At 46.6% G+C, this 20,938-nt stretch overlaps 1 pseudogene; it reads left to right on the top strand.

Annotated features, from left to right (window-relative positions):
• The first annotated feature begins 1,353 nt into the window (after positions 1–1,353).
• On the top strand, positions 1,354–17,130 carry LOC115312894 (annotated as a pseudogene).
• Positions 17,131–20,938: the final 3,808 nt, after the last annotated feature.

Below are 20,938 nucleotides of genomic sequence, written 5' to 3'. Positions count from 1 at the left end.
TGCTTTGTTGGCAGACAGAGAGCGTCCGCTTTTTGATTTCACGTTGATTCTACAGACAACGAAATAATGAACTCCGATGAACCCCGATTTTTTAGCGAACTATTATCTCCAAATAACACCCTAAATTTCACAATAAAAAAAAATAAAAAAAATTTAGAACTTGGAATTTTAGGCATCCTCAATCTTTCGAGGCAGACATTTAAACCAGGTTTATTATACGAGGGCAAATCAGAAAGTCTTTGCCTGGAGTTTTTTATCCATATTAAAGCTGTAAATGCGAAGTCAGCATATTCATTCCCAGCGGTGGACCTCTCTTGGACCAGCCCGGCCTTTACTGCCGGTAGCTCCGCAGCACGGCGCTGCTGTCAGTTGTTGAAGATGGCGGTTGTGCTTCACACGTCCAATTCGTACGAGCAACGAAGTGTAATTCGTTTTCTATTGAGCAAAAGACAAACGCCCACCGAAATCCACAGGGAAATGCAGCCCACGTATGGGGAAAGGTTTCTCGCTTTGAGAAGTGCGAGGCGGTGGTGTTTTGACTTGCGAGTTCGCAAAGGGCTCTGAAGACTGGTATGACAATGAGCATTCGGGGAGCCGGACGGATTCTACCACAGGGCATCTCAAATTTAGTGCTGCGATTGGACAAATGTCCGCACTGGTTTAGGGACTATGAAGGAAAATAGTGAAAGGTACGTAGAATTGTACGTATGTTTGTAATTACCTGTATGTGCCTTATTTTGGCTAATAGAAAATAGGAGCGAAGATTTCCTGATTCTCCCTCGTACTTACAAAGTCGGGAAGAGAGAATGCGTCGAAGTAGCATATGCATGAAGTGTCTAGGTTGTTTATGTGTTATTTGTGCGATGATTGATTGGGCTGTTATTCGCGGGGGCTAGAGTAACCGCACATTTCGCGTTATTGTAGCTCAACATATGTGTCCCTCGTCATCTGTACCGTGTGCTGCTTACATTTCGCGCCGTCGATTTGTTTACAAGAACATGCACTATAGTCAGTAATGAGTTAAGACGTCAGGTGCAAAATAGGCAAAGTATAAACCATTAAAAAGAACAGGCTACTTTTGTTTTAATATATTTGGGAATTAATTTAAGAAAAGTCAACTTAACAAGTATTTGTTAGTTTTTTTTTTTAGATGCACCGTTCCAATATTTGGGAGTTTTATCTAATAATTTATTTTTAATAATTATTAATAATAGATAAAAAAACTGCGCGTATCTCTTCCCTAAATTACAGTATACCATACATCCGAAATGGGACGAAGACACGGTAAATTATGACTACGCGATCCTGAAGTTGAACACCCCACTGGACTTCCGCGGTGCTCAAAAGGCGCTGATGCCAATCTGCCTTCCTGAGAAGAACCAAGTTTTTGATAACCGGACCTGCACTGCCACCGGATGGGGATATTTAAAAGATCGTAAGTGTTTCCGAAGTGACCGCTTTAACTAAGAATTTTGTACGAACCCTTTTTGATCATGCTGATATGGTCGCGCCACAGTAAGGTCACGGGTGACTGTGTCAACAAAGAAGCACAAGTACTGGCTTGACGTCATAGCGGGCAAACAATAGCTTTGCCCCGCATGGGAGGGGAAGCGTGGGGTAAGCGGTGAGCCGACCAAGAACTTTATCAGGAGAATACATGCAACTCCGCTTATTTACACTCGACAGCTTGCATTTCGCACCAGGTCCTTCTTTATTCGCGTGGACAGACTGCGTCGGAGATAACGCATGCGCATCGCACTCTCCATCCATACTGTTGTACTCTCGTTCGGCGCCGAGGAAGAGCACTGCCGCCGACGCGCCGAGATACCGACTTCGCCAAGGCAGCAGAGATGTCTGTTTCCGCTCTCTCAAAGGCTGTCGTGACAATAGATCGCACGAGCCACTCCTCCAAACTCTAAGGAAAAAATCTGGATGCTGCGTGCTGCCTGTCTCCAGCCGTTCGAAGTACGCAAAATCTGTCGCCTACAAGAGCATTCACAGAAAACTGGATTTCAGCGGAGTGTATATGTTGTCCCTAATGAAGTATGTGCACTGACACTCGACTCTTTTCCTCTACCTCCGCGGCGTAGGAATGGGGGCTGCGAAGTGGGTTCGGAGCGGCTGAACCCTAGCAAGCAAATATATGGCGAATAACCGACGAACTTCTCCCGGTGGCTTTTTCTCTTGTCGAGTCGTAAAAGAACTGGCTGTTCAGCGCATATCTAACAGATTTAGATATTGTTCACTCGGAGAACACCGTTACATGGCGCAGCGAACGCACGACGAAAGCCAGGGATCAATCAGGACATAGTACACGGTTTGGCTTCCGCCACTGTGTACTAGAGAGGAAGGGGGGGGGGGGGGGTGTAGTGTTAAGACTGGCGTGGCTCCGCAATGGGAGCCCGTGTAGAGATGCGACGTATCCCGGCGGAATGACCCAACCAATCCAATATGGTTTCGACGGCATTTAAGAAAATTGTTCAACGATCGATTGGATTCATCCCATAAAAATGAGTGAGCATTGATCCTTCCTCAGCCCCTTTCACCCCTTTTCATTTGTTTAGCACCGCTTGCCATTCGTTTATCACCGTTTTACTGTCGTTTAATGGCCATTTTCGTTCCTTCATGACCGCTTTAGAATCGCCAATGATCCGTTTTGAATATTTGTTTACCCCCTTTTAATTTCTTTTCTCCTCTTCGCTTCTCGCTGCACGCCTCTGTCATCTTGCCTCTGCGGCAGCAGCCAAACGACGCTTGTGCTCTTTCCCTGTCTCGGCCTGACGTTGCCGACGCGTGACCTAGGCATTCCTCTGTCGTCCGTCGCGGACACAGTCAGCCATATCACTTGTGGAAAGAACCACATCCATCACCGAAGCGGCAACTGAGCTGGCCCGCATTTCAAAGTGGCACGGCGCCTGCTCGTCTCTTGCTCCGCGCCAGCTATGCGACGCTCGTATTGGTCCGAAATTCTGACGTCATCACGGGTCACCCTCTTCCTCTCTTCCCGCCGCCGCGGTCAGACATTGAATCTGTGAACACGATACCTCCTCACCACCTCACTCTCCTCGTGACATCATGAATGGCGCGGACAAACGGACGCACGGGCTGATATTGTCGAGTTTCTGTAAAAAGAGCATTCTAATGCTAACACATTAAATTAATATCGTTCGTGCAGAGTTTTGAGCGGGGCCCGAGCTGCGCGAGCGCACGGAGGTCAATAGCTTTGGCCATAGCTTCTTACGTAAAGGACTCATCTTCGGCTTCATAGTTATACGAAAAGAGGTGTCAAGAAAATGGCACGAGGCATGCGCCGCTTGACCGCCTGGCGAAGGTGAGATGGGCATTGCCGCTACAGTATTGCCGGAAAACTGTGAGATTTTATCCCTATCTAGATAATGGCTCTGAGACAATGCGTGTATCACGTATTGAGGAGAAGGAAACGCGCAATGCCTCGCTGAAGCGCGCATTTCTTTAACTTTCAAGAGTAGTAATGTGACCGCGGCCGATGCAGAAAGCTATCGAAGAGTAACTTAGATCTCAGCTAATCAAGCGGCACGTGACCTCGAGCTCCGCGAAGTGCAAAGCAAAATCAGAAAATCGCATCTTCTCAGTGCTAGAATAACTCTGATGGCTTGTGGCGTCTGCATGATACCTCTCGAGTATCTCAGCTATTAGCGGCGAGATGTTTTAGTGGCGCCCTCCTACGGTTATCCCTTGTGACGTCATTACCTTGCAAACAACAAGTTCGATGGTGTTTGTAAATAGCAAGGTGGAAGCTTAAAATCATTGCGGTCTCAAAGAAACACGACCAACACCGTCAAAATTAAAGCTCTTTCATTCCTCTTATTTCCGGTGATGGTAAATCCTTTTCCGACGTCATAGTCAGCGTTCGGTGAATAGTGGAAGGCCGACCACAGCGACGCTTTCGGTCGCGCACGTCACCAATTCAGGTGTCCAATATTTTTTAGATGTTTCGATATTCCACGGGCTATTGCATCTCTTGGCACGAGTGCGAGGGCTATACGTCCTTAGGGCTCTATTTCACCATAAGTGCGAGGGAATTCGAAGAAACGAGCGCACTGCATCTAGTATCTATGACCTGCAAGGATGTCAAACCAGCTTCCATTGTGGTGGCCTTGCTGCCGAGCACGTATCCTTTTGCAGCGGAAATCGTTTAGCACCGGATTTGGTTTGACTAGAGTGCCTTAATGTCCTTCTGTTTAGGGTGATGCCACCCTTTTTAGTACCACATGCCGACAGCACGCGCTCACGGGAAAAATACAAAGAAATCGACGAAAACAAAATGTCGCCATAGCACAGTCAGCGCCACAAGCGCGTGCAGGGACACGCTCTTTCACGCGCTTCTGAACAAAAAATAAAAATAAACGTGTGTGACAAAATGGCGAGATGCCACCACCCTAAGCAGAGCGCACATGAAGGCGCCCTAGGTTTGACAAGAACAAGTAGTAATGACTGCCGGCATAGTGCAGCGACGTTACGGGCAAGACATGTACAGTGCGAACTCCGCCGAACTTATCTACAATTGCTTAGTGAGCATCATGACGCCGTAGAATCAGAGTTGAAAGGATCACCGCAGTCACTGTTTTCATAGAATCACCATTAACTCCCGCCCTAGTTCATGGAACTAATACGAAAAACGGGGTGTTTCGACACAAACATCAGGCATCACAAAAACGTGTGAGATTTTTTTTATCGCAAAAATTTACTACGCGTCGCCCGAGGCTCCTTCGCCGTCCAAATGTAGCGCCAACAGTCCGAACCAGATGACGAAGTTGCAGAGTTAAGCCTTATCTTAATTAAACAGTATATGTTATTTCTAACAATTTCAATTTGAAAATGGCGACCTATGCAGCCCTCAATTGCATGAATATCAGTAGCTCCCATTGCTGAAAATGAACAAAAATGGGCCTCAATTTTCCATTGAAAATTTTAGAAAATCACATAACTTTGGTAGTTGGGTCTTACCGTTATCACTACAATTTGGCGGAGATAAGCGCTTGGTATGATTCAGTTATTTTAAAATTTTCTAAATTTTGTTTGAGAGACGCTGCAGATCACGAAACGAAGCTCGACCTGAGCTCTGACGCTGAGATATACCACATCGCATGTTTCTTGCAAACAACCCAGACAACACTTGGACATCCCCAGGATGTACTCAGGACAACCTTTTGAGGACATTATGATGTCCTGAAGATGTCCTCAAATGATCCTGGAAACATCCTAAAAACGTCCTATTGTCCGGCCTCAGGACATCCTCAGAACGTCCTCAGGAGGGCAGCCAAGGATTTTTCTAGTACATTTTTGGGACAATGCACTGCAGGCGCAGCTGTTCACTGAGCTGTTAGGATGCTTTCATTTTTATTGTTTCTAGGTTTTCTCCAACTGGATTTTGTACCTGAAAACGCCTGCAAGAGTTGCCTGCAGAAAAAAAAAATGCATTGTTGTGCACTATTTTAAAGTGAAATTCACACACTAATTCTAGACTACTAGTCAGTGAGAGGCTAAGAACATAGGGCAAGTGAAGGAGGAAGAAAGCTGGCGGAATGCTGAAGAAGAGAGAAGAAAACCTCTCCCCTCCAGCATCCTGTCGGCTTTCTCCTCTGTGTATTTCCTTATGCTATGTTCTTAGCCTGTAACTATGAGCATGATCGCGCCATTCATTTGTGCAAACAAAGGTAACTCTTAAAAAAATACTTTATTGGAGAGCAAATGTTATACATGACTTTTTTCAATGTCTGCACCAGACGTGCAGTCTGGCTTCGCATCTTGGCCAGCACTTGTCCGAATAGTCAGCGGGATCTACAAAAAAAAAATCTATTTTTTAATCATTAATAATAAAAACAGGTAATGTGAGAAACTTACCATTATGTCGAACATCTCCGGCCTTTGACTGCAGCTTTTTCAGTTTCTCTCTAGCGTGGCGCAGCCATACTTTGATGATGGTCTCCACGTCAGCTTTGTTTGCGCACTCAACATTTGCTTTCACTGCTCCTAAAACATTGATTTGTGATAACAGTCACTGCAGAAAACTTTGATGGTCTAAAAGAAAAGTCACAATTAATGTTCGTGAGAGGAAGATACCAGCTTGCTACCGAGTTTACTTTCGCACAGTTGAAAAGCTCGAAGCATTCGTTTACGCGCCGGCATCTTTCCCGCCGAAATTGCCGTTCATTGCTTTCCGCCATTTCGAAGAAGTACTACATTTAAAAACACACTAACCTTTGTCACTGCATGCCTTGCATTGCTGCCATCATCAATTTGCACGGAACAGCGCGGATATACAGACTCGCAGCGCTGACTAACAACTCAGTGATATATTTCTTCTTCCTCTAATCGTCATCATCTCCTTCGCCGTTAATGAGAACATTTTAAATTTTTAAACACGAGAAACGAAATAGCCAATAAACATTAATAAGTAAATAATAAATAAATAAATGACAGCTAAAAAATAAATAAAAATAAGAAAATTAAAAAAAATGAAGTTAGTTTTTTTAGAAAATAAATTATAATTCAATTAATAAACTTAAAAAAATTATTTCTTGTAATTTTTCAAGTTTTATTTCTTTTTAGTTGTCATTTATTTATTTATTTATTATTTATTTATTAATGTTTATTGGCTGTTTGGTTTCTGGTATTTAAAAATTTAAAATGTTCTCATTAACGGCGAAGGAGGAGAAGATGACGATATGAGGAAGAAGAAATATATCACTGAGTTGTTAATCAGCGCGGCGAGTCTGTTTCCTTCTTGTGTGCCTGTGAGTGTGACTGTATCCGCGCTGTTCCATCCAAGCATGAATTGCCAACTAGCCGAAGCATTCACATTATCAAGCCATCATCAACCTCGAGGCTATTTCTGTTTCTGCCCTGGCTTAGCTTGCTTAAGTCTCTCAGATGAATGGATAATTGATATAACGGTACACCTTGTAGTAGGCGGTACCTTGCGCCACCTAGATTGAATGTTGCCAATGGAACTGAATTTCAAAATACTGCGCAAATATAAAACTAATAATAATTGTCGTGCGTCCTGGTTTTATTGAAGAATTGTTTGATCAAAACCATAGTTAAAAGATGTCCTAAACTTACTCAACTACATGTAATAATTTGTATGTGAAATTTAGTTGAGCAGTGAACGTGAACTGTGTATACTACCGCCATTTCATTCATTTTTTTTTTAAACGCACTCAAATTGAGGACGTATATATTACCTCTAACTTTGTATCCTTCGTCCTCAATAAGTCCTCGGAAGGACGTTTCTAGGATGATCCAGCGACTGACGTTCTCAGGATGTCCTGAGGACGTCTTGAAAACCGTGAGGACGTTTGTACCGCTCGAGGACGTCCTGAGGATGTCGGGTGTTGTCTGGGATACGATGTACCAGAAAAAGACCGAGGTGTTAAGCGGCCGAAGAAACCAGGTAGCCAAACAAGCTCTGTGAGCTAAAGTCTCTTATAGAATTCACGTTTAGCGTTTCTTACAAGTACCGACTACCACGTTTGGCAAACGCGGGACACAAGTACCAGGAGACAACAAACGAGTACCGCGCCGCAATTGTCCTTCAGGAGCCACTCCATAGCCGCTCATTTTAGTGTTGCGCAGCCATTTGCTTCCAAGCGTCGTACGAGGCACGGGCTCCGACATCGCCGTTTTTCAAGATTTCATGCCGCTTACAAGAGAAAGAATGCCATCAAATGCTGGTGTTACATAGGCCACGTTTACATGATTGCGATCGTTGCGCATCGCATTAGCGTTTTTGTCGGCGACGCCATCGGGTGCCTGGTGCAGAGCAGTCACAACTGCCGATTGTCATGATCCAAAAGCGCCACTTTTTCAGCATTAGACACGGCGTCAGGGAGCTCGTGCAATATTGCATTGATCTATCGCAAACTGCTTTAACATTTGTGGAGGACGAAAAGGCGTTTTTTTGTGATTATAGATTAAGCTTTAGAAAAATGGCGACCATGATTTTAAGCCACAAGATGGGCAAATGTCGTTACTCTGAAGCGTAGCTCATTTACTGCCGGTGACAAAGGCCATCATCTGGGGAAATAGTGTTGCGTGTAGTGTCGATTAACCGACCGCTTAATCAATTATTGTTTCATCCGCGATTAGTTTCTTTACCGGATAATTTGTAACATTTTGTCAAAAACAACCGCATCTCCACGTGGTGAATGATGTTGATTGGGTCGAAGCTCTGGTGGTGCTTGTCTGCGTAGTCGCTGAGCCGCAGCATGCCGAGCCTTTCGTTCGTTTTCATCCAAGTCACGCTGCGTTCAAATTCTCAAATGCGTATATAAGCACGTTCCATACCACACATTCTCTTTCTGACATGAATGAAAACGAACGAAAGGCTCGGCATGCTGCGGCTCACCGTCTACGCAGACAAGCATCACCAGAGCTTCACCCCAATCAACATCATTCACCACGGGGAGATGCGGTTGTTGTTGTTGAAGACGTTTATTGATAGGTGAAAATTTCACCAGTCAATTCGTTGCAGCAAGTTTCAAAATAAATGGATAGGCGGGACATTGTCAATTTACAAGTAATAGTATAGCTGTGGTCCCGCCGCTTGGGGTATAGACCCCCTAGATATGAATGTCCAAGCCGGTCTCACACAGAAATCCGAGCAGACCGGACAGGACCGCGACACGCGTGTCTTTGTCTTCCACTGGTTTACACCAGGCTTCGAAGCACGTAGGGCGGTGTGGTTGTTCTAGCGTGTTCAGGGCTTTCGTCCTTTCTTCATGAAAAATCGGACAGTGCCAGATCAGATGACATTCCTCGCACTTGACGTCTCGATTTCTGCAGTATAGATGCTGCCTTCGGAGCAGGCTTCTTCTTCTTCCCTTTGCTTCTTTGACAATACACTATAATCGTGGTTAGCTGCCGTTGAAGCGTTGGCGAGTTTCGACTTCCTCTCACGGGCCGCTCGATCCCATCGCTGGGTGCGGGCCGGCGTGATGCCGGCTTGGGCCCTTAGCCTTCGGAGGGTGACTGTCTCGTGCCGTCGGAAGGTTCCCGAAGGAATGCTCGCTTCGGGGGGTTCGCCTCTGGCGTTGAGTTTTGACTGCTCAATTTTCTTGTATGCTAATTTGATGTTGAGGATGGTTCCCTCGGGGTCGTACAAGTTGAAGGCGGGCGGTGGCGGTTCCACAGAGCGGGCTAGCCCCGGGTCCTGGCGTCGAAGGTCGATACGGTTAAGCTTTTCGATCGCCGCCCGGTGCGCCCTCTCGTTGCCGGTGATGCCCGCGTGACCGGGAATTCACTCCACCCTGATGGTGAGCGGGTTTATGTCGCGTCGTTCCAGGTTTTGCGCAAAGCGGAATATTTCTCCGACTGCTCCGTGTGCCATGACTTGCTTCCTGAGCGCTCTCACGGTGGCCTGGGAGTCAGTGAAGACGCGCAGTGTGCGGAATTTGTCGCTCGATGTCGCGGCCGCGTCTTTGATGGCTTCAAGTACGGCTCTGACTTCCGCTTCCTGAGCAGATCCGCATCGCTGCAGCTCCGTGCTTTCCGTTGTCTTCTCCTAATGCCGCCGTGGCCGCCACTCCGTCTTTGAATGCTGCGTCAACGTACGCATAAAGTTCGTCGTCACCTCCGTTCTTCTGCTCGTGCCGTCGAGGGAATTTGCGCCTTCTGCCGGTGTTTGTCGCCCAGTTCATCCTTCTCGGGATCGGCCAGGCTGGGGTGACCGTTGTCTTCTGCCACGGTGGGATGGGTCCGGTATCCGGTTGTTGTTTTTTTTGTTGTTTTTTTGCACTACACGAGCACGGGAGCACGTGCTCACATGCTCATGAGCACGAGCACCCGACGCCGGACATCGGACGGCCATACGGACATGGCTAGCCCCTAATCTTCGCCCCTAAAAAAAAACAAAAAAACTTCCAACCTGCTTTTGTTAGGCTCAAGCACGATCTTGCACGGACGGCAAGGTCGTGTTAGCATGACCTTGCCGTCCGTGCAAGATCGTGCTAACAGCAACAGCAACAAATGCTCTCTTCGAGGATTTGGTTGGCGGGTTCAAATTCCGGCCGAGGTGCCCGCAATCTGACGGAGGCTTATTGCGGAGAAGGCGCCGTGTAACCGAGCTTTCGGCTGCACGTCAAAAAATCCCCAGGTGGTCGAAAGTAATCCTCAGTCCTCCGCTGGGGCGTGCCAGATGCCCGTCGTTGGTTTGGCACGTAAAACCCCCAAGAATTTATTTGATTTTGAGGATATGGTGCTTGTGTCGCCATCCCAATGAACCCATATAAAAAAAGAGTCTATCGAAAACTGCAACGTCAAGACCATTTATACTAATTCGCAAATACAAAAAAATTCAGTCGTCCCGCTAGGGTCTTCGAATTAAGATGTGTGAAACCTCCAGGAAGTACAAGCAATCGTTTTGCCACTTTTATCTTCCAAGTAATTTTAATTTCGAAATTGCCTCAAAACTCGCTCAAAAGAGTGAAATTGATTAAACAACTTCAGCGCTATTAGAGAAAATCCAAGAGTCCTACGACTTTCAATATATCTTCATAATGATGCTCAAAAAGTTTCAATACTCTGGTGCATTCTTGAAACACAGGTTTGTGTAGCAAGATTTACCCTTTGAGAGACGATGGGGTGGATCCCCCTTAAGGTTCCCAGAGAACACGAATATCTGTTCCTGGCGCTCACACTTTACTGGTTTTACTTTTCTGGGAACAGAATCTGGAACTGTTTCCAACGTTCTTCAGAAGGTGGATTTGCCCACAGTTCCTTACAAAGAATGCAAGAACGACTACAAGTACATAAACACGGTGGTTGAGGAGACCATGATCTGCGCTGATCCCAGACAAGGCGGAAAATCAACTTGCCAGGTGAGGGTATATCAAAACAACATCGTTTATTATTCTAAGAACAGTAGAACAACAATAACAAAGGTTTAATGAGACGTGCGCTGCAGGTCATTTTGATCAGCACTATAAAAAAAAAACATGCACACGTGGGATTTATATGGCGTAATACCAGATAAAATGCCCGTCAAGATTAAGTCTAAAAATTAAGTAATTTTATACGTCGAATTTACAATTATAAGCGGTTAAACGCAGTTTTCCTTATCTTGTACACGTATTATACACCTAAAACGGAAAATATAGGCTGCATACGGAATTCCCGCCAGCTATCGTCATCATCACACACGCCTTCTGGACCCGCCAAACTAGAGTTTTTTTGTTTTTTTTTTACCTTTCATTTGTAAACAAGGTGCATCTGCATTCAACTCGGTTTTCATAATATTAGAGCATTGTATTCACATATTCCATTGGTGGCTTTTTAGAATCGATGATATGAAGATTATGTAAAAACTATTGTCGGCATCGAAGTCAGGAGACCCGCCACAGGGGCAACGAAATGGGTCGTTCATGTAAGTGTAATGTCTTTGTGGGAGAGGTTGTGTGGAGGGTTGGGACTGCACTGGCACTCCGTAATCATATTTGAGATATATGATGCTCCCTTTGTCGCGCCCAATGTCTTCGGGTGAAACTGCCAGCACGAAAACCCTCAAACATGGCGAAATCTGATTATGTAGGTACACGAGCGCTCTAAACTTTCATTGAGTCAACGGCAGTTGACTCAGTCGCGATTGGCCGTAGATAAACAGCGGCGCCAACTGTTATTAAGTGCCTGACGATCCTTCAGCTGAGCTGCCTTATCTCAGTTATTCCCTGTTTCTTATAAATATGAACTGCTGTGGGACGTAACGAGCAATCGCGCTAATACACCACCAAGAGAGGGTCACGTGACCTACGGAAGGAGTGCAGCGACGAGAGGGGATTGTAGTCGCGTGATGGGTTAACAACTTTGGATCGGTTGGAGTGTCACGTAGCGTTCGCTGCGCTCCATCATAAGATGTAAGTAAGTATAACTGATGGGGGTTCGACCCAATCGAGTTAAAGATGGTGGCGACCTCCGCATTGCCCCCGAGTGTCAGCGCCAGCAAAATACTTGCTATTGCGGAAGATTGGGGGAGGTGTGTAGAAAGTATCGTAACAGGAAACATCGTCGAAAAAGGTACACTTAGGGGCTAGAGCTGCCGCTAAAACAATCGCGACACGTCGAGGAAGCCAACGCTCGGTGAGCGCGGCCATTGTGATCTCTTGCTTGAATTCGCATGAACGGTTCGGATTATAGTTTCTTTACCTTAAAATATTTAAAACACGTTTATTTTATTTTATGCTATACGCTAATGAACAAAAAATGCGCCTATAATAACTTGGCAGTACACCGTGATAGGGTTGAAAACCCCGTTCTTGGTTAAACGGGTATTTTAGGATGACACAGTCAGCAGATGAAGGGATAAATTTTCGAGCCCTCGTATATTTAAATACACGAGAAAGGTGCGTCAGTTCGACATCTGTCGCATTATTTGACATAGTTGTCATTCTTGAGCAAGTCTGACCCGTGCGGGGGCCGGTGTCGTGATGTTTTTTGATGATTTAATTATCCAGGAATTGACTGGATTTCTTGTGAACTGCTACCAGATTGCAGACATGCTTCTGAGTGTATAGAGTTCCTGAATGTTTTCAAATCTATTTACCTCTCTCAAGTCGTTCTTCAGCCTACCCGAGGAACCTCCATGCAAGACCTATTTTTTACGACTGCCCCTGACATAATTTAGCGCGTAAATGTTTTTGAAGAAATTAGTGATCATAAAATGGTGGTAACTGAAGCTGAAGTGGCGACTCAGCGCCCCCGCAAACAGTTTAAAAAAATTTGTGACTATTCAAAGGCGAAAACGAATAAAATATGCACAGTTATGATGATCTTTTTAGATAACTTTGAGCGGTCCTTCCGCTCACGATCCGTCGAAGAAAACTGTTCCGCATTTAAAAACTAGCTGAATTGTATTCTCAACGACTTCGTTCCAAGAATAAAAATTCCGAACAACCCTTTACGTCCGTAGTTTTCTAAAATACTTAAGTCTCTTCTTGGCAAAAAGAAACGCTTGTACAACAGGGCCATGGAAAGCAATGATAACCTATCTTGGGACTTGTATAATTCTCATTCATCTATATGTGCTCTCGAAGTTAAAAAAAGAAGCTAAAACAACTTTCTACAGAGATAACTTAAATGGCCTTCTAACGTCAAATCCCCCCCAAAATAATTCTGGAATTGCATAAATTCGCCCCAAAACAAGTTCTAATCATAGCTTTACGAATGCGGAGGGAAATAGATGAACAAACCTTGAAACTGCTAACAATTTTAATGAATGTTTTAGTGAAGTTTTCACCAACGAATCGTTTCCGTTACTTTCTTGTGAATTGACCTATGACCATGCTCTTTTGAAGATCACGTTTGTTCACGCGGTATAGGAAAAATCATCGAAGGCCTCCCTTATCGTGCTTCGCCAGGCATAGATGATATTAACACTAAATTATTGAAAATTACACAGCCATTTTCTAGCACATACTAGCTTTGTTGTATCAGCAATCCCTCGAAGAAGAGAATTTGCCGAATGACTTGAAGCATGCAAAAATTATTCCTGTTCACAAGTCCGACGACACCGTCGTGCTTAAATAACTACAAACCTATTTCACGTATACTGGGTTCAATGAGTTGTCTTCCAGGAGCTCGGCGTCGTCAGTAACAATGTGGCGCTTCCCTGGAATCGTTCGTTGCACCCTTGAGGAAGTAGCAAGGCAGTCAGGGACCTGAAGAGAAGTTTAAGCGGTCGTCCTCCTGCTAGAGAAGGAAGCTTCGGGTCGATTTCCAATTCTGTTGGCGGTGTAGTATGAGGCTACGATGATGGCGGGTCATCGCAAAGTGCAGGTATCACGGCTGCCCCAGACTCCCTCAATGTGACCCACGGCGGTACCTTTGGTGAGGTGTTGCGACTCTTGACGGAAGTTTGTAACGTGGACTGCGGCACGTCCGTCTTGAAGCTTAGTTACATCGCTTGCGACTCCTCTTTCCTTTTTTTTTTAAATAGCAACAGGACGCTGCCCTAGAGCAGAACTTTTAGGCAGGAAGCGTCAAAACACTGGACTGTGACAGCAGGTTCACATGGCCGGCGAGTACTCGAACAGGGGCTCCCTTTATCATAGATCCGATTGGTGTTGGGCAAGGTTGTCGGAGGGTCCACCCGTTCTCGTCTAGGTCGATGACCGCACCATACTCGAACATAGCATCCCTCGAACGATCCTGAAGAACAACGAACTTTATCGGGCAGTTTTCTTCGTGAATCGTGACTCGGGCGGTGCACCTTCCAACGGAGTAAGGTGTCCTCTGGCAGTTCGTATCTGAGGCAACCCTACGGTGCAGTGACTTTCCGAGGGCGCCGAGAGAGGCTTCCACTCAAAGTGGAGTAGTCCGCTGCGGTATTTACAAGTGCCGACGCATTGTGGTCGTTGATGACAGCGTTGAGTTTGTTGGACACTCTTGTGAAGGCGTTGTTTCGATGGGTGCCGTCGTAAGAATGTTTGCTCTCCGGCGATCTTGGATGCTCTTTACGTCGTCCGCCCACGGACCTTCCACCTACACGGGTTGCCGCCTTTTGTTTTTCCGGCGGTACAGGGGGAACATACTCTGACGGCGGATCTGCGTAGAGGCGATGGTGGGCGGTGGGGTGACGGTGAACGGAAACCGCGGCGGGTAGACTGCCCCGGAGATGGCGACTGGCGGAGGTATTCGCCGATGTCCCGAGGTGCTTGCGGTATCTTGGGCACTGGCCGCTCGGGTGAAATCCTCAGAGCCTAAGCTGGCTGTAGTAGCAGCGGTGATAGATAGACATGCCCAGCCTCTCCATAGTGGAGGCTTATTGGGCGCCTGCCTGACGCCTCCACACGTTGGTCTTTCGAGGACTACGTTGCTCCTGGTGGGGAATATACTCTGGCGATGGGGCTTCTCATCGTGGTGCCCCCGAGCACTGCCGAAAAGACGGGAGCGGCGGGTGACGAGCTACGGCGGCGTAGCTGGAGCGGTTGATGAACTTTTTCCCTTAATGCCTCAGAGATTGAGGGCGAAGCCGGGCTTTAGGCAGCAGGTAGGAGTTTGTGATTTCCTCCCTGACGACGATCAGGGTGATCTCGCTGATTTCCGGAGTGTTGCTACTGGACGGCGAGAGGGGAGCGAAGCCTTGAAGCCTTTGGTAATGGGAGGCTTGTGCTTGAAGAGCACGTTTGATGTTTGTGACGAAACCTTCGACGGTGGCAGGCGGGTTTCGCGGAAGGCATCTGGAGATGTTTTTTTTTCCCTCCTTTTCGGGACACGCAGATTTTTTCTCTTCAGGAGCTTGGATGGAACAACTTGGATATACAGTCAGACTCACAGGCACACAAAAGGAAACAGACTCGCAGCGCCGACTAGCGACTAAGTCACATTTTTATTCTTGCTCAAATCTTAACTTCTCCTTCGCCGTTAATGAGAACATTTCAAATTTTTTACATGCCAGAAACCAAATAGCCAATAAACAGTAATAGATAACGCTCGTTTTCATCATCAGATGCACGTAAAACTGCGCTGAATCTTTCAGCAACCGCGTTCGGAACCGCTTCGCGAATGTGGTTAAACCACCAGTGTGAATGAGGCATTGGAGAGTTTTAGTAGGTTGTACGCTACAGAAAGCGGGCCCATCGGGTGCGTGATCAATCCATGCTTCGAAGTGGCGGCATGAGCTCGCACTAGCAAAACGGAGCTCTAGCGTGCGAACCGCTAAAAGGACCTTTTTTTTACTGAACTGATAAAGCCGAAAGGGAGGACTTGCAGTTGTCCCAGTGCGAGCTTAAGAGCTTCGATAAATCATCTTGTGAGCCTGGAGACTGGCAGCCAAACTACGCCGAAAAGAAATAGGCGCATGTCGGAGGCCGGGCGTTCGAAAGAGACGAGCTACCGCTACTACGGTTCTCTCCTTGAAAGCGACTATAGGCCAATGCGCTGTTTACGAGCAAGCCCTCGCGAGTTGTGAAAACTGCGCCTGGGCAGAAACCAGGTTCGCTTGAAGTGTACCGTCTGTGAATGTGCCCTGCCAATAGCAGTTACACCGGAGCGGCGTGACGTCAACGCCGCGTATTAGTGTATAGGTGGCTACGCCGCTGTGGTGCCTGGAATGCGTCATTGACGCAGGTAATGACTGTCCTATCTTTCCCATACGCTAAAAGTGGTCTCGAAGTTGCAACAAGGGGTGTCACAAAAGCCGGCCTCTCATGCTGTCGGATGTTACGAGCCTGCCGGTTGGAAGTCGCGGTTTAGAGAACCACCTGACAGAACATGCGCTCCGTGTTTACCTGTAAACCTAAACCCATGCAGATATAGTTAATCCTCTCTCTGCCTCTGGATTGTTCAATTCCATAGACTTCGAAAAGGCGATCACGATTCCCCTTGTTCTACCTATACTATTTAAAGGCAAGTATGCTGGAGAAAAAAGTATGCCGTCACCATTGGTTTTTACATTAAAACATGGAATGTTTCTTTTGGGGTACGCATTGATCCCAGAAATTAGTTTGTTCGTCCGTCATTGCGATTCACGGTAAATGTAACCGGGCAATTGACGTCACATCGGTGTGAATTTATGGTGTAACGTCATTCCATGACGTCATTTGATGTGGTCACTTAACGTGACGCCGTGGTGCCAAGTTGTAGTACTACGAGGTAGATACACATTACGTGATGCCAATTGTTGCGCTAAATTTAGCGGAGAAACGATTCAACAATACGAAGCTTTCGCAGGCCATTTTTTTCCAACCCTTACCGTTCTTATTTCAACCACTACGTTCTTCTCAACAGAGACGCCGTACTGCGAATGCGCGGCGCTAGCATTAAAATATGTTATTTTTCACTCCCCAAAGCGACAATTTATTAGAGATTCCGCTGATATCTTTTCCAAGCTGATCTGATCTTCAAGGATCAGAAGTACAGCAAATTTTGTAATCCCGGACTTGCTTCTGCTTCGTCGACTCGTGCAGCATGTTTTCACTTCCGCCCCAGGGTGACTCCGGAGGACCTCTTCAATGCTCGAGGTCGGACGGCCGTTACGTCCTCGCAGGGTGCACATCTTGGGGTGCAGTATGTGCAAAGGCAAAGCAGCCAAGCGTCTTTGCCAGGGTATCGACACAACTGGACTGGATCGCCAGCGTCGCTGGAACAACACCATGAGTTCTCTGTAGTCTTCTGGCCACCATACGTCGCATTATTAAACCCCTGCAATCATGGCACCCGGCCTTGTTTTATTGACCTCTTTTAACGCGAATATTTACGAAAGCAATTGGCGCCTTGTGGTTGCAAGATCCTGTAATCAATAGGTATGTGGCGTTGAACATTTGAATAGGGAGTATTCACTGGCGGCCATAGCTGTGTGCGCGAATGCTGTGCGCGTGCTGATGGCGAGCTTCCACAGTCTTTTGCAACGTGCATCCCGCACCATCAAGAGTGCCGGTCTTAGCAGCCTATTGATGTGAGCTCTAAACAGCACCCACAAATATGGTGTCCAGTGAACACTCCCTATAGGTTGAATAGGTATGTGGCCGGTGAACATTTCAACTCCGACAAATTCAAAGGACGACTCTCTTCGAAGCACCTCCTCGGTGTAGTGTTTATTTCCTGTTCTGTCGCCCTTTTGGGCTGGCGCGTGGCATCCTGTGCAGGCCTGGCTTGCTGTTGGGCTTGCCTCAGCCTATGTCGCCACACGTAGTATGGGACACAACGTGGGAAGAAATTCTACTATTGTAGCGTAAACTAGGTTATGTAATTGGAATCTGCAGGCTAATGGCACTCAATGAGACGCTGTCTTCCTTGATTACTCGTTTTTTTCTGCTGTCTCTTGTACCGTAGCTTTGTTTGCCATCCATATATTATGAAGCAGAATTGTAACGTAAACTAAACCACATAGCATGCTCGTCCGTGCACTCCGTGACACGGCACTTCATCTGGCATCACGTGACTTACGGTCAACGTTACTAAATTACCTCAGTTGTAGAACAAGTGCGCAGGGGGGGGGGGGGGCTTCCCCCGCCCCTCCTCCCTCACTCACTTCGGTGAGCCTCCCTTCGTATGAGGCGTCATCTACATTTTTGCTTCAAAGATGTGTGTTCTATTGAGCATGGTTGATTTCCATCTGGGCGTTGTGCATCGAAATGATTGTGGATGTTTTCAGATAAGTTTGGTCGACTTGTCCGGTGACCGTTTTGAATTGTTACACAAAAAAAAATGAAAGTCGTTTACAATTTTCTGTAATGCCAAATTAGAGCGCAGCTCTTGAGAAGAAGGCGAAGAGGGTACAGAGGGGAAGGTATGCCGCTCCTCCCCTTCCTCCCCCTCTCCTCCTCCTCTCCTGCTCCCCTCCTTATTAGCGGGAAAATTCCGCCAAATTTCCCGCTAAATGTAGCGAAAATTACCCCGCTAAGTCTAGCAGGGAATCTTTACCCGCTAAATTTAGCGGGAAAATTTGCTCGCTAAATTTAACGAGTTAATTTTTCCCGCGAAATTTAGCGAGGAAACTGAATATGTGTTTAGTTCACGTGACATCAGTTTCCACCATAAATATAGCGGGGAAATTGTCACGTAACATAATGTAACGCTCACGGTTACGCCGACGCCGTCAACGACGCCTCTAAACCCGGAAAAGGGTGCCAAAGAGCTGCGCTCTAAAATCTATTCTGTAGACTCAACATCAACGCCCATGAAAACAAAGACAAAATCTGTTGTCCGGAGAGAAAAATGTTTGTCTCTGCGGAGGAGGAAGAATAAACTTAATACTATAAGCCGAGCCTTAGGTGCTGATGTCTAGGCACCTTCCTGGTGGGGGTTTCCTCTCGTCTGGGATACCCTGGCATGTGTTGGCTAACCGGACCCTCTCCACCAGAGTACGCTGAGAGGAGAGGAGGGAGCTGGCCAGCTGTGCCGCCCACTTCTTGTATCTGGGTTGGGGATTAGGACTGAGGGAGGGGGTTAGTTGACACTCCCATACTAGTTGGTATACGGTGCCTGGGTGAGGGCAGTATTTATAAGAGGCAGGGTAGAGTGTGTGTGTGTGTGTGGGGGGGGGGGGGTACATGGCAAGGAGTAAATTATTGTAGGGTAAGAGTTAGTTTGTAGTTGTCGGAACACGGTTACTTGGTCTCTGGATAGGAGCGGGTGGAATGCCGGATATTGTTGGCGCTTGTGCCAGTAGAGGGTGAGAATATTGGCGTATTTTTCGATGGGTGTTGGCTCAGAGGTGTCTTTAGCTTGGAAGTCTGCTCCCTCCAGGGAAACGGCCCGGAGTGTATGGACACGGGCAGCGGCGTGAGCCGCCTCGTTCCCTTCGAGAGATTCGTGTCTAGGGGACCATACAATGTGTAGTTTCGGAAGGTGCCTCGCTTGTTGTAGGATTGTCAATGCTGGTCGTGATATCCGTCCGATGAGGAAGTTGCGGCATGAAGCTCGGGAGTCGGTGAGCTTAATTAGATATTCTTAGCCAGTGGTGTTAGCTATGGCGATAGCAATTTCTTCGACTGCTTCTATGGATGCCGTAATGAGCGTGACAGCTTTTAGTTCTTTTACATTGGCATCGGTTACACTGACAGCGTGGGCATATTTGTGGGGGTCAGGAGATTAGTCTGCATGGCGAGTGGAGGAAAAATGGTCGTACTGTGCATATACCGCTTGTGCCCCTGCTGCTCGTTGTGCCTTGTTGTACGTCAAGTGGATGTCGTGTAGGATTGGTGCCACTTTGATGAGTTGTCGTATGGCTAGGGGAATGGGTGTCTTATTATCCTGCTCTTGTGGAGTCGAATATCCTAGCCGTAGAGATAAGCTTGGGGAGTATACAAGGTGTATATCAACTTATAAATAAAGTTTCTCCGTTGTTAAATTTTTGAGTGCATGCATTCATACTTTCTTTGCTATCATAGTGCAAAGGGGCATGAACGTTCCACCCCACGTTTCTGAGAGTGCACGTGGAAATGTACTGGTAAAGAAACTATTTTAGGTGGAATATTGAAATGTGAGCCTTCTGTCAAACAAATTGTCAGCATTGACATAAACCTCAATTCCCTGTGATAAAGACTAGGTTTGTGTCCACTGCTAGCAATTTTTTTTACATTCTCATTTCACTATACCACTTAATATAATTGTTTTGCCTGACATTAAATTCTCGTTATCGGGTGCTTCAAGTGCCCTTTTAGCAGAATAAGCTCACAAGCTTACAGATCACTGAAATCAGACTGGAAGCTCACCTAAGGTATGCTCACTTTTTAATAGCAGAATGCACGGAGTCCTGAAAACTATTCCAAAATAGAGCTGCAAGCATACTAATGGTATGCTTTTATTATCGGCGAGTATAGTCAAGATCGGCCAATTTAACACAAAATTATTACAGGGGTAGTACGCATAATAAGCACAGCAGAAGCATACTAGGATTGAGCTATTTTTTGCAAAGGGGCGTTCTGCCGTGCCCTCTTCCTCTTTCCTTCTGCCCTTCACCGAAACGACCGCGAGGGGCGCTGCCAACTGACACTATCGCTCGCGGCAGCGAGAGCGCGGGAGATTTGACGTCTGCTATTGTGATACCAGTAGGGGTGTGCGAATAGTGCTTCAAATCGAATAGTGCAGTGTCATCCCTGGCGTTAACAGCGCAAAGAGAGCCGGTTGCGTCGACTTTCCTTTGCACCGCATAGGCTATGAATGACGTGGTGCTGTACAGGCGGAACGGCGTACCCGCAAAACAGTTACTCAAGTCCACGCACACAAAAGAAAGACACACTCACACAGCACTGGCTCACTCTTTGGTAGATTCTCGTCTTCGTCTCCGTCTTCTTTTGGTATTATGGACTAGGGCCATGGAGAATACAGATGACACGGAAAGAATAAAAACACAGAAAATACACGAGCGACAGAGGCACAGTTCTTTCTGAAAGAACTGTGCGTGTGTCGCTCGTGTATTTTCTGTGTTTTTATTCTTTCCGTGTCATCTGTACTCTATCCA

The sequence above is a fragment of the Ixodes scapularis genome, unplaced genomic scaffold, assembly GCF_016920785.2.
Source record: "Ixodes scapularis isolate PalLabHiFi unplaced genomic scaffold, ASM1692078v2 PGA_scaffold7__128_contigs__length_106722199, whole genome shotgun sequence".
Classification (NCBI taxonomy): domain Eukaryota; kingdom Metazoa; phylum Arthropoda; class Arachnida; order Ixodida; family Ixodidae; genus Ixodes; species Ixodes scapularis.
This window is presented reverse-complemented; position numbering and strand designations above follow the sequence as displayed.